This window comes from Pinus tabuliformis, chromosome 6, assembly GCF_031772625.1.
Source record: "Pinus tabuliformis cultivar Carrire ecotype Pingquan chromosome 6, CPIR1, whole genome shotgun sequence".
Classification (NCBI taxonomy): Eukaryota; Viridiplantae; Streptophyta; class Pinopsida; order Pinales; family Pinaceae; genus Pinus; species Pinus tabuliformis.
In genome coordinates, this window is record NC_142292.1 from 1599307344 (window position 1) to 1599321228 (window position 13885).

At 36.4% G+C, this 13885-nt stretch overlaps 1 pseudogene; it reads right to left on the reverse strand.

The window, feature by feature from the left end:
* Positions 1-5740: 5740 nt before the first annotated feature.
* Positions 5741-6423, reverse strand: LOC149264963 (peptide deformylase 1A, chloroplastic pseudogene; annotated as a pseudogene).
* Between the last annotated feature and the right edge of the window lie 7462 nt (positions 6424-13885).

Here is a 13885-nt window from a genome sequence, read left to right on the forward strand (position 1 = left end):
AGTTCCATCCACTTGTACAACCCCATCACCCATATGTGAGTCATTCGGTCAAGCAACTAATCTGTGCCTGCAACCATTAATATATCATCAGAATATAGTTAAACATATATGGCAGATTCCAAGATCGACTTAGACTTTCAAAGATAAAGTAATATAAATTTTCATCAAACCAGGGGTCATCGACATGTCATATGCGAGTGCCTCTGATGGTTTCCTGCCATACTCAATAATCATCAGTAACAAGGTTTCTCAATGTTAGTCAATTATCATAATAGCATCATTAACAATTCCTGGTCATTCACATCATTGTCCATTGTAAGTCTGAACTAAAGGAAGTAGGTAACATAGGGGACACATCCCTCATGGCTATCATCAATAATCATCAATGGAAACATACATATTCATTAAGCTATCAACATCGTAACATCGTAGAGATATACCTATCCATAAAATTTATCCTCATTATGCTTTTAGTAGAGCGCATACATATTCTTTACTACCCTCATCATAATTTCAAATAGAGACCAACTTAACTATTTAATATTGCAATCATCAGAATACTGATAGATAAGATACATAACCATTCATGCTACCATAATATCAATGGAAAGCATTCATAAACATCACAACCATGAATATCTCAATCGCTAATAATAGTGTCATTGGTCCAGATCCTCAATCTGAGGTCCTCGAAGAATAGAGTGTCTAAGATAATGTCGTATTAGGGTCAGGAAACTAGAGTGGGCACTACATACAACCCCTCTTAACAATGGACTTCGTCCCGAAGTCCTTAAAACATAAAGGAAAAACGGCGACACATGATCCTAGGAACCCTTCCTGAAACTCTTGCCAACCTTCTGGTGGGCAGGTTAAAATTTTCCCAAGGTATCTATAACACGAATTCCGTTATAACTGAAGGACTATATCTGGGGAACATTGCAACCCACTTTTTGTATAAATGTACAAAACATACATTATAGATATTATTAAAATTAATAGCTAAAGGAAGCGTCATACATAAACTTTTCCAACAAAATCATCATAATCAAAATCACAACTAATTGAAGCAACAATTAATAACACCCACCTTCCTTCAATTTACAAATTGACTAATTTAGGAGAAATATCTCTAGTTTTATTCATTCAATCAAGCAATTAAGATAGCAATAATTTTGTATTAACTCAAATTCATAGGGGATGCCTATGCCTTTTTCATAGGAGGAACTACCCACCTTAAGCTTGGACTTCAATATTTGTAATGGTCAATAATAATTTTGTGTTAATTATTGTTTGATATTTCACCTATGACGTAATCCAACTTTATTTACCATGTTCTAAATCTTCAATTTTTTTAGGAACTACAATCAGTACTTTGAAAATAAACATCTGCCACTGCTTGCTAGGGGGACCTAACAATGCCTACTACACCTTCTTAGAGACTTGATTTACCTTCATGATCCATGTTCTAAAAGTTCAATGTTGTACAACTACCATTAGCCCTTTAAAATAAATACATACCACTCCTTTCTAGTGGATACCTAATGGTACACACTATCTAGAGAAAAAAAAAAAAAAAAGATGTTAACTACATAGAACGTAATCATCACTTGCAATGAATGAGTAGTCCAAATCTTCATCCCTTCAAACCCAGCTACCCTACTTCCTTTCGCTAGGGTAAGCGAATGAGGCTATCTGGGCCTATCTTCATTTAATCCTACTGAATCTAATGACAAGGAGTGCAATATTGTTGCAATCTTTAAAGGTATTGTGACTATTAAGGCTCTTAATTTCCTGGTGATGAGGAATGCATATCCTCGCACTTTGGCCATCCAAGCTAATGGAAGACAAAGCATATAGCAAGTTTCACTAGTGACCAAAGCTGGCAGGCAGACATCATTTACCAGTCTTTGCTTGATTCCAAGCAGAACTAAAAACTATATGGATTGAAGCCAAAGATATGCACAGAATGTAAAACAATAGAGAGAAACCCATGTCTAAAATGATCATTGACTGTATCGAATGGCATTGGTAGAAGTATGGTGCTCCAGATAACCATAAACCAATACTATAGCTCTATTTCTGCATTACGAACTAGCAAAGAATCCAAAAAGTCATAAAGGAAAAGTTTTCTTGTTACATTACAAAACATTGAACAAAGAAGTCAATCAAATCAAACAAAGAGAAACTCAAACTCCCTGTGAGATTACAGGAAGAGAGCAGAGAAAGAACGACTAAGTTTGGCATCTAACATTCAAGGTGATGTAATTGAAAATCTGCTGCCTATGGTGGACAATTTTGAAAGAGCCAAAACACAGATTAAGATATAAATCATAAATATTACAATGTATAATATTATCACGATTGTAATATGCTCCTATGTTGCTTCTTGTTGTTTTGGTCCATTTTCAATTGTTCTAATTGGAATTAGTCTCAGTTAATCCTTTACCATTGATAAACAATAAGACCTATTTAGACATTGCATGTACATAATCACTCTTTGCTGGATCATTCTTTGTTGTTGGATAAAATAAATATTAAATAAGGCTGAACTCTTGGAATCAAACTTCGTCCACCAGCAAGGGGTTTATTCCATTATAAATTTGATAAATTCTTTATAGAAGTTTCAAGAATAAATATAGTTCTATTACTACTGTTATGATTTAGGTTTATATATTAGATTACTTTTTATTGTATCAATTTATAGGGAACCACAATGAGCAAGCTAAACATCAAGAGAAAAATCACAATAAGTCAAGAAAGTTGAATACTTAATAGAAACTAAAATAATTAGAATTACACTGTAAATTTTTATTGGAAATTTTATTTCAATTAAAAATAATACCTTCAATATATCTCACTTAAATTCTCCATGGAAAAACAACCTGCTCGAAAACATTAAAATATCAAATCATTTACAGACCAAAATACTTGACCAACCGCACAAAATCCGTAAAATTGTAAATGCAATTGAAATGGAAAATCGTTGCAAAGAAAATTGAAATACAAATATCGAAGAAAGATATTTTAAATATTCTAGATTTACCCAATTTTAATGAATGGAAAATGTCGAATGTATATGATTACATGTTCCATGTTTTAATGAATGGAAAAGGCTTCTGAATACTTTTCAACAACTTTATTTTTCTTTGCCAATAAAGCAGAGAAACAATATATGTAGGAATTAATTGTGACAACTGAGAGTTCTACGTCACCATATAACTGGTAAACCTAGAATACAAAGAGATATATGTTCAAGAATTCCTTAAAAAGAAAGCCAGTAAGATGGCTAATGTCAGGCAATTGGAAAATTGAATTGGAAATATAGAAAATGTTTAAGATATGCCTTGAACCCCTGTTATTTTCTTAAATTGTTTAAGATATGCCTTAAACTTTTTTTTATCAAATATTTTTATAATGCTCATTATTACTTTTATGAACCCCTGTACGAAAATAGTTTAGCAATGTAGGCACGAAAACAATTTAGAAATGAAGGAGTCGTCAATCCTATCATTCCAATTTACTTTACAGATTGGCTTCCATTAGACGCTAATAATGCTCCTAATTTGCCTGGAGTATTTATAAACAATTCATAGAATCATGGAAGGATTTAATGTTAATGTGGTCAATACTGTTGGAAAACCATTGGATCCCATGCTACATGAAGCAATTATGCGAGAGGAAGAAGACTGTCACTGACTACCATTTTTATGTACAAATATCTCACTTTAAGTCATGACAAATGCAATCACCTCCCTCGAAGTTAATGACTGCCAGATCTACCAACTTCTTACCCTCATTGGGCCCTAAAGCATTGAACATTTTTCTCCATTTGTCCAAAACAAATTTGCATAGATCTTGAGCATTGAGTCAAATCAAACACTTAACAAACAAAGCTAGACATCGCTTTATTGTAAATAACGAATTCATAATGTTCTCTCTTCTCAGAAAACGTGATGAATGTCATGTGCTAGACCAATGGAAGTAAAGCTATAACCTTGTCCTCCAAACCTATTGGAGTTCATCGACAAGAACATCCTTAAAAACAAAACCATGTGAGCAAAAGCGAGAAGGTTTTAAAGCAGAACAAAACCGTTTTTAATATCTAAGGGTAGATGAATGCAGCATATATTCAGATGCCCTCAAAATTCTGGAAGGCTCACCAATTCAAAAGCCACCTCAAGTTCACAAAGCACGATGTGCAAAGTTTATATGAAATTCTCGAGATCATCTAGGACAAATATACTGAAACAAATAATGAGGAATGAAAACTTTAAAAGAATATTAATGTTCAAGAGGCAAACTTAATTGTGTTTCATATACTCTGACATCTTGATCCATGGACTGCTAGACGACAATTGTATGTAAAGGTGTGTTAAATCTCTTCTAATTGATCTAAATCCACAAAAATATTCTCTTTCCATAATTCATGCATCCCCTCACAGAAAAGCATCTCTTCCAACCCAAAATAACTGCATATAGGCGCATTTGAAAAGGCATTCCCAACCTTTCAGTTGTCCATGTCCCATAAAGTTCATAGTGATACACTTTTCCAGCATGCAACAAATTTCCAAGCCAATCAATGTAATCGGGAAGAGGGAAACCTCTAAAATTAGAGCTAGGACATGAAAACAAAACTGCAGCATTTTGGGACACATGAGGAGTTAACAGAACATCTGCCTCTGCTACCAGCCTAACTTGCTGACAGAACTCGAGTGGTCCAGGTTCAATTACTTTTACTGCTAGATGCATTTCTTTTTCAAGCAACTCCTGCATTTCTTTAAAATTAGCTATATTTCTTGGAGAATTAGGTTGATTGCATATGATAACATCCAACAAAGGCCTTCTAGCATTCATACAAGGAGTTTTTACAGTGCCAAGACTTTCTGTCTCAACCAATCATGGGCAAATTCATTAGGAATGTAGGTAGCATTAGTCAATCCAGCAAAGGTTATGGATCCTTAAAGCAGATTGGAAATTCATCAGCAACCATGGGGTGAAGATACTCCACCTCCATTTGCGATGCAAAACCTTAAGCAGGCCCTTAGGCCACATGCTAATGGATGTTGGGTCATAGGGGTCTGTAAACCAGCAAAAGGTAGAATTTTTCAGTGAGTATAGCTGAGACATGAGAATGGCAGGGATGACCTTCTCATGAATTTTTCACTGCAACCTCTTTCCCATCGTAAATTTTTCTGCACACAGACCCAAATGTGCTTTGGGCATGTGCACTATTTTGGATTTTTCTGTCTGTAGGAATAATACGATGCCACAGAGAATTCAGAGTATATGAGCTTCTCCAATGAAGGCCAACATGAGTTAATGTATGGCTTTTAGAATCTAATGCCGCAAATTTTCAAATGCAATGCATATCTTTCGACTGACACCTTGGTATTCTGTTTTATTGATCGACATTCTAAAAATTGCTTACCAGAAGCATTCATTCAGTAAAATATGATCAGTTATTTTGTGATATAGTGGAGTACCTGGAAAAATGAATGTACTGCTTTTCACTATTTGGCATGCATGCTCCACGTTTTTTTTGAGTTTCAACAAACAGCTTTTCTTTTCCACAATATAATATCTGGATTTAACTGTATCAGGATCATAATAAAGGAATGCTTTAAAAGGCTATAAATGATCATGGACACTATTCTTCTGTTCAAGCTTCACTGCAGAATTACTTAAAAACCACATTTTGAGAAACTTCCACTTCCTCTGGCTTGAAGACAACAAAACTTGCCTACTGGGCCACATACCTAGATGAAAAATCTGAGACACCCTTCAAAAATTTTGCAGTCTTTGTGCCCTTTGATTTAAGTTTAGGATTTATTATTATCAAAAGATCAAACGGATGGCGTTCTTGAGCTTCAGCTTCCTCCTTTAGCATAAACCTGATATATTCTTCCTTGTCTTCTACAACAATCATCTGTAGTGGTACTCCGATTTGAGGGGCAGCAAGCCCACAGCCAGGTGCATCCCACATGACTGCAATCATATTATCTATAATCTTCTGAATCCTCTCGCTGCCAATTTCATCCAATGCTACTTCTTCTGCACATTCATGTAGCACGAGATCGCCCGCCTGCACTATCTCCGGTAAAACAATCTTCTTCTTCCCAAATCCAAAGAACCCACCTGCCAGAGACACTGTCGACGTCCTCAGATGTGCCCTGTGCATCGGTTTTGAGCCCAACAATCCATATTTCGGATACCATCAACATTTAGAAAATGACAAAAGCTGGATAAGAGTCTACTGTGAATTCCCGAAGAGGTAGAAACTAGTGTGGTTGTTACAATGCAAGCCAACCGATTTGGGCTGTACCTGGGACTTCCCAAAGCCCCGCTTGGGGAGTTCAGAGAAGCTAAAATGGCAGTTGTAGCATTTGTTCGAATGGTGGGAGATGATGCCAATCCACAACCCATCTTCACTCGCAATGGCAGTGCATCCGTAGCAATCCTGGTTCGACTCCACGCATTTCTCAGCATCCTAAATAAATTTGGTAACGGTTATGGAGACATTATCTTTCGAATTTAAATTTGTTTCAAATCCACAAAGGCTCAGTGGATCTTTAAGGCACTGCGTGATCTGCTACTTGTTTAAGCCCAGAAGATTTTCAAACAAAAACCTGTAGAGAAGACAGGGGGGAAGTCCCGAGTCCCGACTTATGGTTAAGACATCTTCCCCCGCAGTGTACCTTGCAACATATTGGCGAACTAAATGGGTTTTGGTGAGCTTGGGGTAGTCTGATCGGAGGCGGCGAAATTTCTCCTGTGAGGAGATGGCAATGAAGGTGTCCAAGGGAACGGAAGAGAAACGATCCTGGACGAATGTGAAAATATTTGGGTTGGTATCATTCTGGAGGAGAAGGGTTCGAATCTCTTCGTATTCGGATGCCTTCATTTTTCGGTGCGATCAAAAACAGACATATCACAAAATCCGTAATAAGGTTAAGCAATACTATTTTTGCAGGGGCATCCCAGTGGGAAATCTTGAATGCAAGTAGAAATACAATAACGTGATGAGCATTAAAAATCAAAGACTTCCAAAGCCTAATATAATATATTGTACTGCAGCTTCTAACCTTTAAGTAAGTTGTAGACATAGCTACGGTAACCTGTAGGTTGACCGTCTCCACGACATTACTACAAGACCTTATTTTATCCGCAGAGTCTTGTTCACAAATCATTTTAGAATATGGTCATTTAGAACATTGGTTCTAAAGTACATTATACAAAATTTTAGGGTAGAATGTTGTAGAAATTTAATCAAAACTAGTAATGGGCCCATAGGTCTCAAGGGTTTAACTTAGCTCTGATACCAAGTGTAAGGACCACAATTCAGACTAAATTATTATTTTTTTATTTTTATTTTTATTTTTATTTTATTATTATTATTATTTTTTTTTTTGCAGCAAATACAACCAGAAAAGAAACGCATTGAAATTTCAACTTATTTAGCACACACATTCCTGACACTCATTTTAGGAAAACATATCATGACATACATTTACATATGTTTAGCTCAGATCAATAGTAATGAAATACATGTGTACCGTTCACCAGAAGGCGAGACTCCGCTTGCTCTGCTGTTACTGGTATTCCCTTGTAGCCGGTCACCTCCGCGAGTGAATGATGATGCACTTGATCCGAATGCGAAGACCCACTGGTTAACCTCCCAACCTACTCCTTGGGTACTCTTCTTCCTCGCGGACCCCCGAGCTGCAATGGGGTTGTACAATGGAGGAAAGCACTAGCTGGTAGAGGAGAGCACACCTTGGCTCAAGAGTCCCCTCTCTAAAATCCTCTACCTCACCAAACTCACTATAGCTTTGTAATCACTGCTCTGACATCATCTCATCCACCCAACCATAGGGTTCCAAAAAAAGTCCTTTCTCCCATGGCTTGCCCCTTCTTTTATAGGAGTCCTCATAGGTGACACTTGTCATGTCATGCATAATTAATTATTTTTTATAATTCAATAGCTTGATTATTCACCCACCCATGTGTCATTCTCACATCAAGGGTCTCCCAAAATTATTTACTTAAATTTTTATTTAAAACTAATATTTTCCTCACCTCAACAAGATTCCTATTTCTTCTCCTAGTTGTCTCTTTATTCCCTCCCTTTTATTCCTTAATTTGTGTTCATGACTTGAAGTCAATTAATGAGTCAAGATTTTATCCCCAATCTACTCCCTAATTTAACTCAGGTTATCTCCTAGATGGATATTCTTATGTTGGTTGTTGACACATGGATCTTCTCTACATTTCTCTAATTTAATTTATTAATCTCATTTTAATTCACCTTCCTCTTTTCTTAATTGGTTTAAATTAGTTTAGGATTAATCTTTCTCCTTACCATTATGTTTGTCTTTCCCCTTTTTCCTAATTAAACCACATAATCTTCCTAGTATTTTCTAAAATGGGAAGGGTAGAGTTTTTAAGGTACTCTATTTTAATTCTTCCTATGATCCTCCTTATTCCAAGTTTTATTTTTGATTTAATTACATTGGTTTCTAATCATCATTTACCCTTGATGTAAATTTACCTAGTTTTCATTCCTTGCTTATATTTATTTATTATTATTTATTTTTAATGATTCCAAGGATGCCAAGTTTGGTTGTGCCCTTCAAGAACTTCCCTAGAAGTTCCAAGGGTGCCACACCTAATAGCTTATTTGTGATGTCAAGGGTGCCAGTTTGGTTGTGCCCTTCAAGAACTTCCCTAGAAGTTCCAAGGGTGCCACACCAAATAGTTTATTTGTGATGCCAAGGGTGCCAAGTTGGTCGTGCCCTTCAAGAAATTCCCCTGAAGTTCCAAGGGTGCCACACCACTTGCCCTTCAAGCATCCAGTGATTACGAGGGGAAAGTATAGTGCAATGTCATAGACCACTATCATCTCTTATGTTGCCTGCTATAGTGAGACTAATGGTGTCGGGGATCAAGGAATCCGCCTTGATGCGCGCCCCCCGGTAAAGTCCTCATGAGCGACCCAACTTTGGATCCTGCCCTCATGGCATCGTAATCTTCAAGGCGAAGGTGTTTCAACCCTTCCAGCCCAAGTCACGGCGGGAGTGCTAGTGGGTGAGATCAGGGACTCTGTCCCACCCCTCCCATGTAGTTCCATCCACTTGTACAACCCCATCACCCATATGTGAGTCATTCGGTCAAGCAACTAATCTGTGCCTGCAACCATTAATATATCATCAGAATATAGTTAAACATATATGGCAGATTCCAAGATCGACTTAGACTTTCAAAGATAAAGTAATATAATTTTTCATCAAACCAGGTGTCATCGACATGTCATATGCGAGTGCCTCTGATGGTTTCCTGCCATACTCAATAATCATCAGTAACAAGGTTTCTCAATGTTAGTCAATTATCATAATAGAATCATTAACAATTCCTGGTCATTCACATCATTGTCCATTGTAAGTCTGAACTAAAGGAAGTAGGTAACATAGGGGACACATCGCTCATGGCTATCATCAATAATCATCAATGGAAACATACATATTCATTAAGCTATCAACATCGTAACATCGTAGAGATATACCTATCCATAAAATTTATCCTCATTATGCTTTTAGTAGAGTGCATACATATTCTTTACTACCCTCATCATAATTTCAAATAGAGACCAACTTAACTATTTAATATTGCAATCATCAGAATACTGATAGATAAGATACATAACCATTCATGCTACCATAATATCAATGGAATGTAGGCATTCATAAACATCACAACCATGAATGTCTCACTCGCTAATAATAGTGTCATTGGTCCAGATCCTCAATCTGAGGTCCTCAAAGAATAGAGTGTCTAAGATAATGTCGTATTAGGGTCAGGAAACTAGAGTGGGCACTACAGATAACATGGCAATGTCAAGCCATGTTTGTTGCTTCTTGATGTATGTCTTCTTGAGAATGGTCTCTTTTCAACCTCCATATGGCTTAGAGATGAGGAGTCTTCAGTGTTATCAGGTCTTGAGCTGCAGTCACAAACTAATGTCCCTTTGCTTTCTCTTGATCGATCAACTTGCATCTTCAGCTACAAAGGTGTCTTCTAGCATGTTCTCCTTCTCCATATCCTTCTTCGTCATCATGTCATAGTATGATAGAGTAGTCGCATCTGTGATTCACTCATGACAAGATGACATCAATCTGATAAACCCCTAGTCTAAGATGTTGCATGATGATCCACTAAGTGATCCAGAATCGGGTGGTAGGTTGAGGAAGAGGCTCAGTGACTGTGCAATTGTGCAACTCAGGCAATCAAGGGTTAGGTCTGAGCCTTGAAACTGAGCAATGCATAGTTCATGATGGACTGGGCTTGAAGATTTCACAATTGGGGAGCTGATGGAGCCAAGTTGAGGGCTTGATGATTGAATTTTCCCACTATGCATTGCTAGAAGGAAAAGGAGTCCAAGAGATTGTTCAATTGTGTAGTTTAAGAGCTCAAGAGCTAGGCTTGAGTATTGACATTGCGCAATGCGCAGTGCAAGCCTGGTTGGAGGGTAGGATTGCGTAGTTTTGAATTTCAAGGGTCAGACTTCAGCACTGAGATTGTGCAATGCGCAGTTCTCAGAGGCAAGAACTGCACATTGCACAATGCTAAGGGGCAGGGTCGATGCTTGAGGACATCTCTCCTATGATTTAATTTATAATCTTCATCAATCCCAAATACCTAACTCTAATCTCCCTTCTAGAAGATATAAGAGATCGATGGTTGAGATTATTTCTATGTCACTTAAATAACTTTATTATTTATCCCTAGAAAGTGACTTGATAATGCACAATAATTAATTGAATTTAATTATTGTACTTTTCCTAAGATATATTTAAGAAATAAGACATAAATACCTAAAGAGGTAATAAATCATCTCCTACATGCCAAGACACCAATCCTATGTAGAAGACCTTTTGAAGCTACCACTAGCTTCACCACTCCCTCCTAGCAAGGAAAGGGTTCTCCATTATCCCCAACTTATCTCAGTACTTCACAAATTTCCCTTTCACTAGAGGCTTGGTGACAATATCTACCATCTACTCCTCTATGGAAATGTACTGCAATCTTACAACACCTCTCTAGACTCTTTCTCTGATGAACTGATATATGATCTCGATGTGCTTGGATCGATCATGAAACATAAAATTCTTAGAGAGCTTAATGTAGCTCTAATTGTCACAATGAATCATTGTTGGCCTCATCATCAATATTATTAATATTACCCTTTATCATACTATGATATTATTATTAAAAGGAATTACAAGTCACCTTACCTTCATCACCTCAATCACTTAGCACCTCTATCCTTGATGACTCACATGGAACTACATAACTCTCTCTCTTAATGATACATTACACTCTCTATTATGCATTCATTAAAGACATGGAATATTCCTCTTACACTCATTAAAGGCATGTCATAAAATATTCCTCTTATGCTCTCTTTAATGCATATGTTACACTCTCCGTAACTAAGGCATGCATTCCTCTCTTAATGGCATAAGTTATTAAGGCATGTGTAGCTCTCCTTAATGCCGAGAGTTACTAAGGCATGTGTTTCTCTCCTTAATGGCATGAATTACACTCCCCTAAATGGCATATGTTACTTTTCCTCAAGGCATGTGTATTTCTCCTCATTTATGACAATAATTGATTTCTCCTCCTATATATGTGTCTCATGTCTTCTCAACTAATTTCTACTATGTGTGCATTGTGAAAGAGAGAGAGAGTTGGACAGACTCGAAGATTGTGAGAGAGAGAGAGAGTTGGAGAGTAAGAACATATTTTAGTGAGACAAGGTTGATTTAGTGCTTAAGTGTTTCAGTGTTGATTCAGTTGAAGGGAAGTTTGATTCATTGTTTGCATCGATTGCTGCTACTAGTGATATTCATGCTGCAACTTGTTTAGATTTGGGTGAACTTATTCATTCTCTTGATCTCTCATTGTACTTTATATCTTTTCTGAATAATTGATATCTGATAGAAGAATCTAGTTGGGTTTTCCCCTAATCATTGGACCTAAATTCTCTGTGTCTATTTTTTTCTTGGTTGTCTTAGATTGTGCTTTTGGTTTATGTTCTATCTACAATTGCGTAATTAATATTGCTGCAAAAATAAGTTTTTGAAATAAGTAATTGTTTCAGCATAGAACATCAAAATTTCAACATGGTATCAGAGCTTTGGTGAAGACAAGCCCAAGAAGATAAGAGCTATCACTCCTTTGCTGAAATATTACTTGTTTCTCTTTTGAAGATCTTACTTGCTGTTGAAATTTGTTTGACTTGATCAAGATGTCTTCTTCTTATTTCAAGAATGAAGAGAAGCTAAATGATGCTTCGAATTTTGGTCCATGGAAGAAAATATTGGATATTACTCTTGAAGAACATGATGTATTGGAATATGTGGAAGGCGAGGTAGCAAAACCACCAAAAAATTTGAATGCTGCTGTCAAGGTCAGCTTCAAGAAAGGAGAAGTCAAGGCTAAGAAGATTATCCTTGATTCTCTTGGAGGCAATCGCATCACCTATGTCTCCAAGTTGAAGAAATCTAAGGAAATGCATGAGAAGTTGATTGGAATGTATCAATTAAACAACTGGAGTCAAATCCTTGTTTTGAAAAATCAACTCATGGACATTAAGATGAACAGAGGAGAGAACATTCAAGCATACTTCATGAGGATATAAAAAATCAAGGATCAGTTGTCAATTGTTGGTGAAATTGTATCTGATAAATAATTGGTGCTTATTACACTTGGAGGTCTTTCTCCACCTTGGGAAACTTTTATTAATAGCATCAACAACAATGATACATTTCCCACATCTGATAAGCTCCTAGCAAAATGTAGCCAAGAAGAGGCCAAAATGATTTCCAGAGGAAGAATTGCCAAGCATGAAGAGGGAGAACCTACTATCTTTGTTGTCCAAGACAAGAAGCATAAAGGGAAAAGAGGTCATCCTTTTTCAAGAAGCTTGCTCTCAGACCCAACAATTCTTATAAATGGAACAGGGACTTATCAAAATTCCAATGGTACAATTTCCATAAGCATGGCCATTATGCCCTTGATTATCTAGAAAATAGAAGTGCACCAAGATCCAACCACAAAAATCATAGCAACAATTTAAGATCTGATTATAGAAGAAGAAGAGAAGCTCTTGATGTTCGTAAAGAAATCTACCATTCTTCTAAGAGTTCAAGGGACCAAAGGTATGATAATAATGTAGTTGAAACACAATCACAATATTTTCTCGTTTCTTCTCTTTCTAGTTCCTCTCCTGCAGATTCTTATGACGGTTGATAGTGGTGCTTCAAGACACTTTATTGGTTATAAAGAAGTTCTCTCAAATCTAGTTGAGAGGGAAACAGATCTAAAAATTGTTGGAAATGGCAACAAGAAATGCTAAAAATAGAAGTGCTAAAAATAGCACTGTTATAAGTAGCATTTCAGGTACCATTTATGGACATAGAAACGAGGAGTGAAAAAAGGAAGTGCTAAAAATAGCATTGCTATAAATAGTATTTTGGGATAGATTCCAATTTTAGTTAGTACTTGAACTAAAATTGAGAAGTAAAATTTGAATTTATCTTAGCAACTATTTGTAAAATAATTAATTAATTCATCTTGAGTTAATTAGTTGTAGAAAACCAAACATGAAGACTATGTGAAAACGTGCAACAGTTTCTCCATTGATTGAGGAAGTTATCCCTTGATTAAAGGAGATCAAGATGAGTTGTACTTTGAGTTGTAATTAATTAGCTCAGTTAACTGAGTTAAGTCCAGTTAAATTAGTTCCAAACAGTTGGAAGAACTAATTGTGAGTTCAGTTAGTTAATGCATGCATGCATGCAACTAGTGTTCTTGAGATAACTGAATA